This window comes from Triturus cristatus, chromosome 1_2 (genome assembly GCF_964204655.1).
Source record: "Triturus cristatus chromosome 1_2, aTriCri1.1, whole genome shotgun sequence".
NCBI lineage: Eukaryota > Metazoa > Chordata > Amphibia > Caudata > Salamandridae > Triturus > Triturus cristatus.
In genome coordinates, this window is record NC_140580.1 from 972,284,716 (window position 1) to 972,299,310 (window position 14,595).

The window sequence follows — 14,595 nt, forward strand, 5'->3', positions numbered from 1 at the left end:
TACCATATGTACTTTGATTCTATTCTTGTTGACTTGTGGACGTGCACCCAGTGCCTGTGTGGTTACTCACCTTGCGCCCACTGCCTCGTCGCTGACCCTCTCCTTCTGCCGCCGCCATTTCCATCAGCAGCCGCCGAGCGGGGAACAACTACAAGCCCCATCATCCCCTGCGGCAGGTGACCCGCTGACAGCGTTTCCCGCACTAGGAGGCGTTCAAAGGCTGGTGCTTCCTTTGCAGAGTGGGATTCTATTCTTGTGGACGTGCACCCAGTGCCTGTGTGGTTACTCACCTTGCGCCCACTGCCTCGTCGCTGACCCTCGCCTTCCGCCACCGCCGCCATTTCCATCAGCGGCCGCCGAGCGGGGAACTACAAGCCCCATCATCCCCTGCGGCAGGCGACCCGCTGACAGCGTTTCCCGCGCCAGGAGGCGCTCAAAAGGCCGGCACTTCCCCCGTGTCGCGGGACGGGCAAAGGGCGGGCCCTCTGTGGCCCTCAGAGGCCTGAAGAGCCTGGACTGGGCCAGGTACTTTGTTGTTCCGTTGTTCAATGACTTATACATTGTAGATGTCCGTGACTTAATGTTCTGGTTGCCTATTTGAAGCGGCTATTTACCCCGTTTTTTTTAGTGGGTGTGCTGTAGGCGTGGATCCCCATTGTTTCTGCTCTACATGTATGACTATGGTCGGCAAATAATCTGCCCTGATGTCTAAGGGTAAAGACGAGAGGTCTTTGCATGGCATAGGCCCTATGGATAACTATCTCATTAAAAAGATTAACCAGATTAACACCCGATAGGAGGGCTTCCTTGGGCAAGGTGAGTCCCATTACATTGTCTGAAGCAATATCCCTTCCTCCACCGGTTGTGATTACCACGACCAGTAATATCCCTTGTGGAGTGAATAAAAGTACTGTGACTACCGTTCAGGTGCATAATGAAAGGCACTTAGGCTCTATAGTTGACCATAGCATTGTTACACAGCTTGCGCCGCTATCTGCTAAATTGGCCAGAAAATATAAAAAAGTTAAACGCAGACACAGGGGGAAAATCGCCCCCTAACGCAGTCCCCCTCGGGCAAAAGCCCCGTTTTTAGAGCAATTGGGAGCAGCGTCACTTTCTACGTTCAACCTAAATAATTCCCCATTATTTCCCACTCTATCTCAAACTTGTTGTCGAGGATCTCACAGGGTCAGGATTAGTTAACCCTTGCGTAACTGACTCCCCTTTAAATACGCCCACCAATGCTTCTGCATCCTTGCTGAGCTTCTGTTCTAGTAGTGTTGATGAAGGGTCTCCAAACTTGCTTAGCTTTTCTCCTGCTTCGCCCCTTATATCATCTAACGAGGAATTTACAGGGACTAACTGAGAACGGCCTTGAAGATCTAACCTCAAAATGGTTAACTGAGAACCTGCAGAAGATTATCACCCCAATCCTGAGGGATACGATGGCTCAACTGTTCACCCTTAAGTTGCCTTTAGAGACCAATCATGGTTTTTTGACAGAGACATTTTGGCCAAAATTGATCATGTGGTGAAACCTTTAATACAGCCCCTTTTGGATAATATTTTATCAATTAACATCTGTCTGGATTCTATAGAGAAAAAGCTGGCTGATAATACCCTTGCTCTTTCTGGCCGGGTGACAGGCTTAAAAAATATTAGTTCTACCAATGCATCTGTTAAAGCCTTGACAAATATTCCTTCTGGACTACCAAGCCACTCTACTATTTTAACACCTTTTCAGGCAGGACACTTGTCACCCCACCCTTTATCAACTGAAATCTTTACAACTATATTAACGAACAAAACTGCATACAGTAAAACAACTGATAAATTGAAAGATAACCTGAGTTTAGATTTAAAATCAGTCCCACTACAAAACCTTGAGAACCTAGCTAATAAAGATAATGGGCTTGGAAGTAACTGTAAGAAAGACCGGCAATATCATGCAATAGTGGACCTTCCTCCCGAAGCTGCCCCATATGTAATCGTTTTAGCTGGTGTTCCCGAGCTCCCTACTTGGATTAGGGAAGACTATCAAGGTCTTCGGACCAAAGTTATCTACTGGTTGTGCAAAAATAGATCCTTGCCTGCCTACATCAATGGGGAAATACTGCATGTGAGGCGTTGCGAATGGGTGGGGTTGCGTCCTAATGATAAAAAAGGGGATGTAATCATTGTGAACTTTAAAGATCACAGAGCAGTCAGGCATACTGGGGACTGGTATGCCTATAGTAGCAGTGATGCCATTTCTACACACTATCTAAATTATTTTTATCCATATGTGCCAACTCAACCTTCTATAAACCAGGAGGATAGATGGCAGACTGTTACTAGGCCTGCTCGCAATCATTACGGTCACAGCCGGATTTCCTTTTGTACAACCTCGTGGCACATTTAATCATCATTTTAGACACCCTCACTGTCTGTCTAGAGGCCTGAATAATCATACATGGGAAAAGAGTGACATTGCTTCACCCATTTACAATCTACCTATTCAAAACCGGTTTGATGTTTTCTCAGGTCTGGAATATGTGGATTGACATAGGAAAACTGTCTGTGATAACTCTCCCATTAGCCTAGGGTTAAAGCATGATAAAATTCTGCCGAACCTCAAAGAACAGGCTCCTTTACTTTGCACTGAGGACACTACGTATGTACCAATTATTCAGAGCTTGATCCATGTTAATAAAGGGAAGGTTAGCTGTAATAACAGCCATAAGGCCCCTTTCTCACTCAATTCAAATGATGAGGGATCTACTGGTGTCCCTGTTTTTAATCGACCTGAGGAAGTAAAGGCATCTTCTTCTCAAAGCAACCGGGGTACCAAAGTTATTAGGAAAGCCTGCACATTCTTATTTTGGAACGTGGCTGGTTTAAGGGAGAAAATCAATAATCCATCTTGGGGCTCGATCATTGAGGGCCACGATATCCTGGCTTTTCAGGAAACTTGGTCTTTGGACCCAGTAAATATCAACGGGTATAGAAGTTTTTTCACCCCGGCTGTGGGGAGCACCCACGGAAGAGCAAAGGGTGGTCTATTAACCCTTGTTTCCAACCAATTTAAATATGATGGTATTTGCTTTTCCCCTAAATGTAGTTTTTACCAACTAATAATGTTGAAGGAATAATAAGGGACTAAATGTCGCCGTAATTAATTTTTATAATAATATACCAAGGAAAGAAATCCCCAGCGTTTTAACCACGCTGAGGTAAGATATACAGTATGAAATAGACAAAACCGATAGAGAAGTTATGCTTGTTTGGGGGGGATTTTAATTGTAAACTGTATTAAAGGTAAACAGGGTTTATGCGGTTTAACGACCGAACAGGAAATCAATCCAACTCATTTTGAACATTCTCTGATTGGGGATTTACTAAACGATTTACTGTTTATGTATGATTTTAGGATTTGTAAACTAAATCGCCTAAAAGCCCTCTATCTTCGTGCCTACATTTGTTGGTAGAGGCGTACTGTCCACCATTGACTTCATTATTGCCTCCAATAGCTGCTGCCATAAAATTATTAAGTCCAATATCATGGACCAGCCAGTGAGCGATCACTTGCCTCAGATTATGGAGGTCGAAAATCTTTTCTCTGATCAACAAATGGATGCGTTTCCTACACATATAGTTTCGGACGTGGTCCTCGCCAGACAAAACTGGTACAGTTTAAAATGGAATAAGGTTGTCCCGGAAAGGTTTTTAGATAAATTACTGAATGCTGGCCCTAGTAGCTTTGCCACATGCTTGGACGATAATTCTAGTCCTGATTTGATAATTGAACATTTTAATCTAATAGCCTCCACTATTAAGGAAAATTTGTGGGTGGTGGCAAATGATAGGGCAAAGGGTAAAAGGAGCTGGTTTGATAACGCTTGTACCAGCTCCTTAACTACCTTGAAAAGAGCCATTCACCGAGTACCACGTAACCCTATTGAAATAAGAAACTGTAGGAAAGAATATAATGAAGCCTTAAATAGGAAAATGGTTATAAAAAAGGAAGCCTTGGAAGTGTTATGCGAAGCATCACAACAGAAGGATGTATCTGCCTTCTGGAAGGCTGTTAACACCCCTTTTCTTTACGACTATACTAAGGTGCGTATAGAAAATGCCATTACTGAGGAGGACTGGGTGGCGCACTTTTCTCGTCTCTACACCCCGCATGATAATTTCCATACTACTGATTCTGCCCCTGGGGACTATATAGCTGACGAGGTAGTCAAATTGGTAGTAACATTGGAGGAAGTTAATTTGGCTCTGAATGCAACGAAGGGCGGCAAGGCTGCAGGCCCTGATGGGATCCCTGCCGACTTGTATAAAGGTAATGTTGAGCTCTGGGGCCCCATGCTCGTGCAACTATTTAATGCTGCACTGGCTAGGGGCCTAAACCCGTCCTGGTTCACCTCGGTGATTGTACCCATTTATAAGAAGGGCGACAGGCAATCTTGTGCCTGTTATAGACCAATCTCCTTATTGGATTCGTCTATTAAAATCCTCGGGAGAATTATTTTGGCTAGACTGCAAATTTGGACAGAGGAGAATAAAATAATGAGTGACTTACAATATGGTTTCCAAAAGGGTATTGGAACTCTGGAACAGTGCCTAAATCTAATGATTATACAATCAAAATACCTGAGGATCAAGGGCGAGCGCCTGTACCTCCGGTTCGTCGACCTTTCATCGGCGTTTGATTGTGTATCTCATGTTAAATTATGGACTATGTTAAAAGAGATAGGTGTGGAAGATTCCATTGTTTGCTTTCTGAAGGACCTTTATTCTGGTGCCACAGCTTCGGTTCGCTATGGCAGTGAGGGTCAATGCACCAGGATATTTCAGGTTGGCCGGGGCGTTCGCCAGGGTTGCGTCCTGGCACCCTTTCTATTCCTGGTGTACATTAATGGCCTTGAACGTCATCTTCTGCGGGGACGTTCCCAGGGTTGGGGGGAGGTTTGTCCCCGCGCTCCTGTACGCGGATGACGCAGTTTTAATGGCCCGCACTCCCGTGGCTCTACAAAACTTGATACAATCTTTTGAGTGCTTTATGTCCAGTTTAGACTTAAAAGTTAACTGCACTAAAACTTTCTCAATGAACTGTGGCAATAAACCTGGTAATCATACAAAAAGAATGTTTTTAAATAATGTTCCTTTGGAATCTACTTCTACCTTCCCATATCTCGGTGTGCTGTTCCATGAAACTGGGGCGTGGCCTCATGCGGTAAAGGCTAGAACTCTTTTGTTCCCAAAAACTCTAATGGCCCTAAAGAATTTTATTAAAAAACTGGGAAAGAAACCAATTAAAGAAATTTTAACTATTTATAATGCCACATGTACATCGGTTGCTATGTATGGCTCGGGCCTCTGGGCCACACTAATATTGACTTAATTCAGAAAGTTGAGAATAGGTTTCTGAGACACGTCTTGACAGTCCCCCAAAGTGTCGCGACTTATATCTGCCACACCAAACTTGGTCTAAATTACATATCTGACCTGATCAGAATTCAACCTATCCTTTTGTGGCACAGGGTCTGGACAACCGATGAGTGCTCCCTGAATCGGGCCATCCTTCAGGATGTTTTAAAATTGGAAAATGTGGTCCGTTTAGATTGGCTAAATTATGTCAAAACATTTCTTGGTAAAATTGGTTGTCAACAATATTTTGTAGACCCACCTTCAATGGATGGCATATCCAGGAACCTCTTGTCCAAACTATCCTTGGAATATCTTATAGAAGGCAAGAGGAACTGAAGAAAAAATCTGTGTATCTGCATTTTTCCTTGTTAACGAGCAACAGTTTGCAGCCATATTTAGCTTTGACTCGTTTTAGATTGTCCATAGTTTTTAGATTATTGTCTTTCCCAGTAATGAATTCTTGGTTGCCGAATTTACCCCTATGTCCGTGTGATGACTTTTCACCCCAGTCAGATATTCACATCTTATTTTTCTGTACCTTTTATACCACACCACGTAAAACATATATCATTCCACTTCTCAAAGAATGGAAAATCACCAAATGTCGTCTAGCCTTTTTAGAATTTCAGAGAATGGACATTGTTCTTACAGTCACCGCAGTTTTAACTTATTTTAAAAATGTTTTTAAACTTAGGAAAACATTGGGTTTAGATGTATTTTAACCTAACCCCTCTCCTTTTTATATATATTTTTTTGTCTGTGTATTAAAATTGTAATTTAATGCTGTAACTTTCATGGCTTTTGTCTCTAAAACCGAATAAAGTTTTCTTGACTTGACTAACTAGAATTGACCTGGAGAAACATTTTGGGCCAATCTTCCTGTCACATACATTTTAATGGGTTACTATCTTTCCTCACCCCCTCCCCCATTCACCCAAAAATGATTACTTAGAAATACTTTATTAATATATTGAGCCCGGTTAGAGCAAAAAAATATTGTAAAGTAAGCATAATGAGCAGAATGCAATGTCTATTAACAATATAACAACTGGAAATACAGTAGGGGACCATCTTTGGAGTCCCTTTTCGAGCCTCAGTTAATGTTAACGTTAGCACAAACTCTCTCTGTAATACCCTGTAGCACTTCTCCGAGAAGCAGAAGTTGGTGATACTTCTCAGATGTTGTGAGAAATAAATCCCTTAATCTTTGATGTATGGCTGAAAAAAAACGTGTACTCCCATCACATTTGTTTTCTGTAAATACCAATATTTAACATAGTGTGAGATGGACGCACCCCATCAAATACCTTGTGGCAAATGTGATGGCAAATAGCATACATATTCAATGTGCTAGATAGGCTCATTGTTGACAAAAGCTTCAAATGCATAATTCAAGGGCTCTCAAAGGTAGAAATAAATCCTGGCACTCATTGTTTGATATATCACTAAAACTGCCTTCATGCTGCTTGCTATACACCACACCATGACTAAACCATCTAACCAATACAATCACAAGTGACAGCCTCTACCACATAACCATGTATAAGGTTCCCCCCCAAAAAGTCCATATGCTGGTTTTGGAACCACTTAGGCACTGAAATTGCAGCTCTGATAATACGTGTATTTCCCATGCCTGTATTCCAGGCAAGGGAAATTCACTATTAATTCATTGGTCACATATCTCAGCAGCTTTAGGCGCAAATGAACATTAAAAACTACTGCAGACACTCCATCTCAGGTTTCTGAGAGCAAGGCCTCGATCACATACTTCATGTTGTGTTTCAGTTTCAAGAATTCGATTAATACTCCATGGTTGCTGATGCTACAAACGGCAGATGAGTAGCAGTTGCTTGTGGGATAATGAAGGGATGAGTGTTGTCTCAAGTTGTTTTCTGGTGGTAAAATGGCTAAGTTCCATTGTCTTGCCACGTGTACTGAGAAAGATCAGCTTCCTTCTCTCCTGTAGCAGAAAGGAGCTTAGTGTGAATATATTTTGTGATTTTTGCTTGAATGTAGCTGGGATTTTGTTAACAGCAGGCAGGATGGGCAAGGTATAATGCCTTAATTACTTTCCTAATGGAGAGCCAGTGGATCTGGCCTCAGAAGGAAGAGCCGTGAGACTTAGCCCAAAACCAGGCAGCGCGTTATAAACTAAGCTCTATTGATGCTCTAGAGGAGACTTGGTCGAGTTCATTTCAGTAACCCAACTTGGAAAGTAGGACTGCTTGATATACCGTGTTGATGATACGGGGCAGACTGAAACATCCTCCAGTATTAAATGAAAGTTCATGAATGTTTTAGGTAAGGATATCTAAGAAGAGAATGAGGAGGCTTTAATTTGAAAGGGCACCAGCTGTTTGACAATCTTGCTCAACTGGACATGTATGAACACCTGTTTAATTTGTGTTCCGTTTTAAGATCATTTAGACTCTAAGATACTAATGAGACGCCTAAAACAATCTAAGGTTGAGATAGTTGATCAGTTTTATCTTTGAAATAGGTGGACACTATTCACAGGGGGGGGTAGAAGGGCTATATAAATGTTAAAAAGAGCGGGGCTCAAAGTGGAACCCTGTGGCACATGCTTTAGTTGTCAGAGTCTGAAGCAAATTTGACTGCGTTTAATAATGCAACTAAGGAGGAAGCCAACTCAAAGCTTTTCATTGTCAAAGTGCTGTGGAGAGAGCAGCTTGGTATGATGGGAGATGGTATCCGAATTAATAAAGAGCAAGCTATATCCAGGTCACTGTACCTCCTTAATTATGTGGCCAGCTTAATTCTACAACTAGAGCAGATTATGTTCTATGCAGGCTAGGCTGAGCAGGATCCAATTTTGTTGCTGTTCAAAAAGGCTGTAATAGCTTTATTACCCTGCTTTTCCGAGTATTTAAGTTGACCGATAATTGCTGTGAATATTTGGATCCACAGAGGCTTTAAAAAATAATTTTGGTATGGGGGTAAACACTGTATGTTTCCACACTGGTAGAATGTGCTACATTGAGTTAAGAGGCCTTGCAGAGAGAAAGGGTGCTGAATAGCAACCACCTATCAATGATTTGCATTGTCTCCCATAGTTCAATACTCTTCAATCTATACATGGTGTTATTACGTTTGATCCTAGAAAACTGATATAGCTTTGCACCAATTTGCTGATGATACCTAATTCTGTCTAAAAAAAACTTCATAATGAACAACCAATCCCATCTTTGACTGGGTATGTGAAGAATTTTATCCTCTGCTTATGGAAAACTGAATTTCTTATGATTAGACGCTGAGGGGCATGTTTATAAGAGGCTTGTGTTGTGTTTGCACCAAGAAAGTGGTACAGGTGGGACACAAGACTCTAGACTTGCGAAGCAACTTTGAATGGCTTCATAAATCTTGGATACTTGCGCTGTTTCCTTATTCGGTGCAAGGGCAGTGTTGCGTGGGTGTTCCCTTGCAACTTCCATGTTTTTTTGATACATTCTCAGATTTAAAAGGACTTGTAAACCCGTGCCAAATTCTTACATGTCTCCAGGTGAGGTGTAATGAGGCGAAATATCTTTATTTCTCCTAGGGTTTTCCTCTTCCTATGTGTGGTGCATTCTGCAGCACACAAGGGAAGGGGGAAATGTCTCTTGCTTTTGTGCTAACAAGTGGCCTACATTGTCTTCCCTCCTGTGCCAGAACCCAGTTTAGGGTTTGCTGCCTCGCATAAAATAACATTCATGACTAGTCCCTATTTTAGGTCTCGGCTGCGAAGGCTGCGCTTGCGCAGTCTCGCTCCGAGATTTAATGACTTGGCGAAGAGGGGCTTGAACCCGCCCCTCTTCTCCCCTGTTCTCTATTGGCTGGCCTCTTGAATGCTGGCCAGCCATTGGAGAAGAGGTCAGTCATTCCTATTAGGCCCCGTCCTTTTCGGATCGGGGGGCGTGTTTTTTGCGCAGAAGTCTCAGGGAGGAGACAACAGCAAAACACGCCCCCGAATCCGAAAAGGACGCTGCGTTTCTCCGAGGCATTTCTGCTCTGCCTCGGAGAAGGGCGGTGGTGTCTTCCGGTGCCCTCTTTACTTGTTTTTCACTCCAGGAGTGCTGCCTTGCCTAAACAAACTGTTTTTTCCCCTCATCTTTCGATGGTGTGTACCTGTTCGATCTAGTTTGCTAGTTTTGATTTTGCGAACTTCACTTTTTGGCGCGTAATTTCACCCACCATTAGTCCTGGGCTGGTCACAGCTATGCCTATTTCGTTTTAGTGAGATTAATGGCTTTCTTTGTAGAAAATGAGCAATACGCCGTTAAATTGTAAAAACTTCCCTTTTGCCCAAGCGACTTTATTTAATAGCGACAGCAGCAAAAATGTTCGGAAACGGCATTGTTTTGATAGTGAAGCGTTGGAGAAAATGAAAACTGGCTATAAGTGTGCATGGACTGAAGAAATGATTTCTGTCGGACAAGAGTGCGCGTGTGCTTTAGTGCGGGGGCCACCTCTACTGAATTGTAATTGGATGTATTATACAGCGCTTACTACCCCTGGCGAGGCGTCGTAGTGCTTTACTGCGAGTATTTGCCGATATCACTAATCCACGACTGTTATTGATTATTGCTTCCCAGTCTGGAAGCAGCAGATATGTGAGCAGCCAGAAATGGGCAGCTGTATTGTCGTGCTGATCGTCGATGTATGTGTATTTTGTTGTGGATATCCTGACTTTTTTCCGTGCAAAGCCTCCATTGGTCTTCAGTGGGGCTCACCAGGGCTGTCATTGGTCAGGGAATCCTACGTTAAAGCTAGACCATGATTGGTGCAAGGAACGTCTATCTGTCTGCACTTGCTGCTTGCAGGGCTGTGTCTGACCTGAGTGGTTGTAGGCGGGGCTTAGTGCCTATTGGCTAATGTTTCCTGCCCTGCAGCAGCCTGTGCTGTAATTGGACAAGGCTTGCTGGCCGGTGGTATTCTTTTGACCCCCTTCTTTCCCTGTCTCGGTTGTCAGCTTTTAGCGCCTCCGCCGCAGTCTGTTTTCCTCTGCCTCCGTGTCCTCCACCCTCCAGCACCATGTCGCGGCCTCTGACTGACCAAGAGAAGCGCAAGCAAATCAGCGTGCGCGGCCTGGCAGGTGTGGAGAACGTGACAGACCTGAAGAAGAACTTCAATCGGCACCTGCATTTCACCTTGGTGAAGGACCGCAATGTAGCCACCCCCTGCGACTATTAATTCGCCCTAGCCCACACTGTGCGCGATCACCTGGTAGGGAGGTGGATCCGCACCCAGCAGTACTACTATGATAAAGACCCCAAGGTAAGAACCTTGAGAAGTGCAAGGTTAAGAGACCTGCTTTTGTAGACCGCAACGCGTCTTAGCACATACCTTCTCATAGAGCGGTGCTGGTGCAAGAAGGTCCACTAGGTAAGGCGCAATGGCAACTATTAAAGAGTCTGGCTAAAGCCCAGTAGCCGTCATCCCACTTCGTTCAAGGAAGACCATACAACAGTTACCCGCGGTAAAGTATTGCATGCCCCCCCCCTCTTCAAACTATACACCCCTGTTTTCAAGTGGTGGCTATAGGGCTTCTTACTCATCCTAGAGACGAATTACTACTCTGATCTCTAGGGTTGAGCCACCAGAGTACTCAACTCTTCTGGTTAAACCATTCATTCTTTCTCTACCCACTGGAGAAGCTTGAGACAGGGGCCTCCAACCCTAAAAGCCTGTCCCCCCCCCCCCCCCCCCCCCCCCCCATTGAGCCCAAGAAATATCCGTAAGATATGGGAGACTCGGAAGGGTCTTTACGTTTTTGCAGAGGGAGTCATCTTTTTATTTTACATCACAGGCTTGGGGGCTACTTGGCGTATCCCCCGCTTGGAAATGGGCTTCAGGGCCGGCCAAGTAGTACAATTGCGATACAAGATTCACAGAAGAAGGAAATGAAGGGGGCATCCTTCAAGAGCAGGTAGAGCTAAATCACCGAAGCAGGCAGTTTGGATACACCACCTACATGGTGGTGTTTATTTTTTAATAGATCGCAGTCCGATTTTACTAACATCCCAGTACCACACTCACGCGAGCCTGAGTGTGCATCTGTTTTTCTCTTTGCTTGTCAAAGATCAACTCCAGCACGTTGTAAACAAGCATTTACAATGCAATGGTCTCGGCATTGTTAAAGTTAGAGCTATTGGCATTGCTCATGACATTATTTTTCTTTAAAACATCTCTCTCTCTCTCAAAAATGAGCCTTATTTTTGTGAGAGACAGATGTTTTAAAAACAAAAATAATGTCATGAGCAATGCCAATAGCTCTAACTTTAACAATGCCGAGACCATTGCATTGTAAATGCTTGTTTTTGTTTGACCTACTCAATAAAGCAGCAGTTCCAATCATCTCCAATGTAAAAGAAAAACACGTGAAAATCCTACACTACTACAACTATCCATTTCTGGTGTGGTTGCATTTGAGCACAAAATAGTGTTTTTCATTAAAAAAAAATATATATTTTGTTCAGGGAACTGAAATCATTTTTCCAAAATGAAAAGCCTATATTCAATAGCATACGTTATGTATTGTTATTTTTTCTTCTGAAAAATAAAATAGGTAGCAGTGAAGAAAGATTCTGAAAAGAACATGGTAAACGGCCTTTGATACCTATGGGAAAGGGAGGGCGAGGTTTCCTTGCTACAGTATTAAATTAGTGGAATATTAGAAAGTTGCCCTTTCAAACCTGTGGCCTTTTAGCAAAGTTATGCGAATTTTTCTGAGGGATGCACTATTTGGCCTAATTGTTTTACTTTTAAACCACAGAGTCTGATCAGACTCATTTACAATCCGTAATGCTGTCTTGATTCATTTGCTCAGGGGTTGCAATTTGGGTGGATATTTAAGCCACAGTACTTTTAAAGATTACCAGCCACAGTGTGTGATATGTAAACCGGTGTATGTTTATTGATCTGTGTACATTTGATTGCACATCATTGCTGTTTGTACTTTTCTTAGAGCGGTTTGCTGTTACCCTTTTTTTTATATATATATATATATATATATATATATATATATATATATGTGTGTGTCACTGGTGCAAAACACGTTGGAATGCAAATGTTTAGATCTCCAAATCTTTCACAAGCACGCAAATGGTCCCAGCTCATGCCTCTTGAGTCCTCTCTCGCCATGGATGTGGGTACTGGGTGCTCGGGGTCTGACTGCCAAGAATCCTTTTTCCACATTGTAGGTGCCTGGTCCTGGAGTTAATTCTAAAGAAGAAAACGGACAGCTGTCTGGTGATTATTCATATTAAATGCTAGATGAGTTATATGTAGAAACTGCAATATACTTGTATGTAAAAATCGCACAATTTACATGCCATTGTGAGCATATGCCATGTTAATATCAGCTAGTCTTTGACTTGGACTGTGACTCGACATGCGTTACAATATTTGGAATAAGAGTTTTAGTGTTGTAGATTTTGATGAACAAGTTACTGTTAATAATTGCCTTTCTGGTGGATACTCATGTCAGACTGTATACTCTTTAAAATACCCCAGTGCCAGACTGGATCTAGAGATTTATGTAGCAGTGCTGCTGCATGCTGTTAATTGGCATTATGCAGCTCCATATTGCCTCACAACTGACTGAGTGGAGCTCCTGTGTTTCTGAGGTCAGTTTTTATTTATTTAAGTCTTTTGCTTTCTGTGCTCCCCGACACAGGGCGTGAACAATTGTTGGTACAGTGTGTTAAACGGTAAGGTGGGACCATTTGTTAAAACCCCCAAAACAACTAATGGCCACTCTGCAGAACGGGGGCATGGGACAGCAGTAAGGTATCTGCAGTTCAATTATCCACTGTAAAGAGTATTACCATAGGCAAATAACTTGTTTTTCTAATGGATAATTCTAAGTGCAGAGTCCTCCCCTTAGAATAGATACCACAGTAGTACTTCCTTAAGGTAGATGTCTGTACTCGGGCAAAAAAAGTCTTGTGGAACCAGGCACGTGAATTGTCCATCCCGCTGGAAATGTCTGTTAAGAGTAGTGCTTCATGAATGTATGCACCCACATCAAAGTTACAGTCTGGCAGTTATCAAGGATGGACATATTGTGCATCAAAGAAGTGGTAGCAGCCTTAAAACTGGAGGAATAAGCTGCTTCGTGGCCAGTGCACAATGCAGAAGAATATCCACCTCAACAGTGTCTTCTCTATGAAGTCTTTCCTTTCTGTGCTTCAGAGAACCCCACAATGATCCACTATTATTTTGGGCTCGTGGTGGTGGTGGCGGTGGCGGTGGCGGTGGCGGTGGTGGTGGCGGTGGCGGTGGCGGTGGTGGTGGTGGTGGCGGTGGCGGAATGCGGAAGAGTCTTCTGGGTCAGGACACGCAGTGAGCAGGTATGCTTTGGCTCGAATGGACTACACACGAGGACTGTCGAACCTTTTGCAATATCGCAATGGGGCCTTTATTTAGTTTTCGAGGGTAGACCTGCAAATATCAAGCATTTATTAAAATCTTATCACAACAGGCGATTTGAACCAGTAAACGTGGTCTGACAAATGAGCTCTTACATTGCCACTACAATACCTTGATGGGCTAAAGAAGATGAAAAAGTTTTGCATCTAGAGGTTCAGTGTTACTTGAACCATACCTGTTAGCAAACGGTATAGAGGATTTTGTGGGTGGGCGTCTGGCATGGAGGATGCCATCGGCAACCTCAGATGGCAAATCAAACCGTCCATTGCCACAGTTCAGTCTCACTGCATGGAGATGTAAATTGCACACATTCGGATGCCGGACCATACCATGTTACTGAGGCAGCAGGTCTTCCCAAAGTGGTAGCCTGGTCAAAGGCTCAGTGCTCATGCATCAAGGTATATAAACGAACAGCCTCCTAGCCCAATCCAGGGTGACTTGGGCAGGAGAGGAAGTAGTATAAATGCATACAAGAGTCCCATGTTTCATTCTGGCCGGAGTGTTTCTAACGAGCGTTCTTCCAACTTGAACAAAAAGAAACATTGTTGAAACTGCACATTCTCGAAATGATAAAAAGATCTAATGTGCTCTCTCCTCATTGGTGGAAACCAGCCACGATCAGACGCAATGCCTTTTGGCACAGGACCAAAGACCGCACTCCGCCCTTCTTGAAGCAGTATCACTGGCAATGATGTTGTATGGGAGACCCTGCACCAGTCTCGCCTTGATGGACTGCAGGAAGACCTTCAGGGC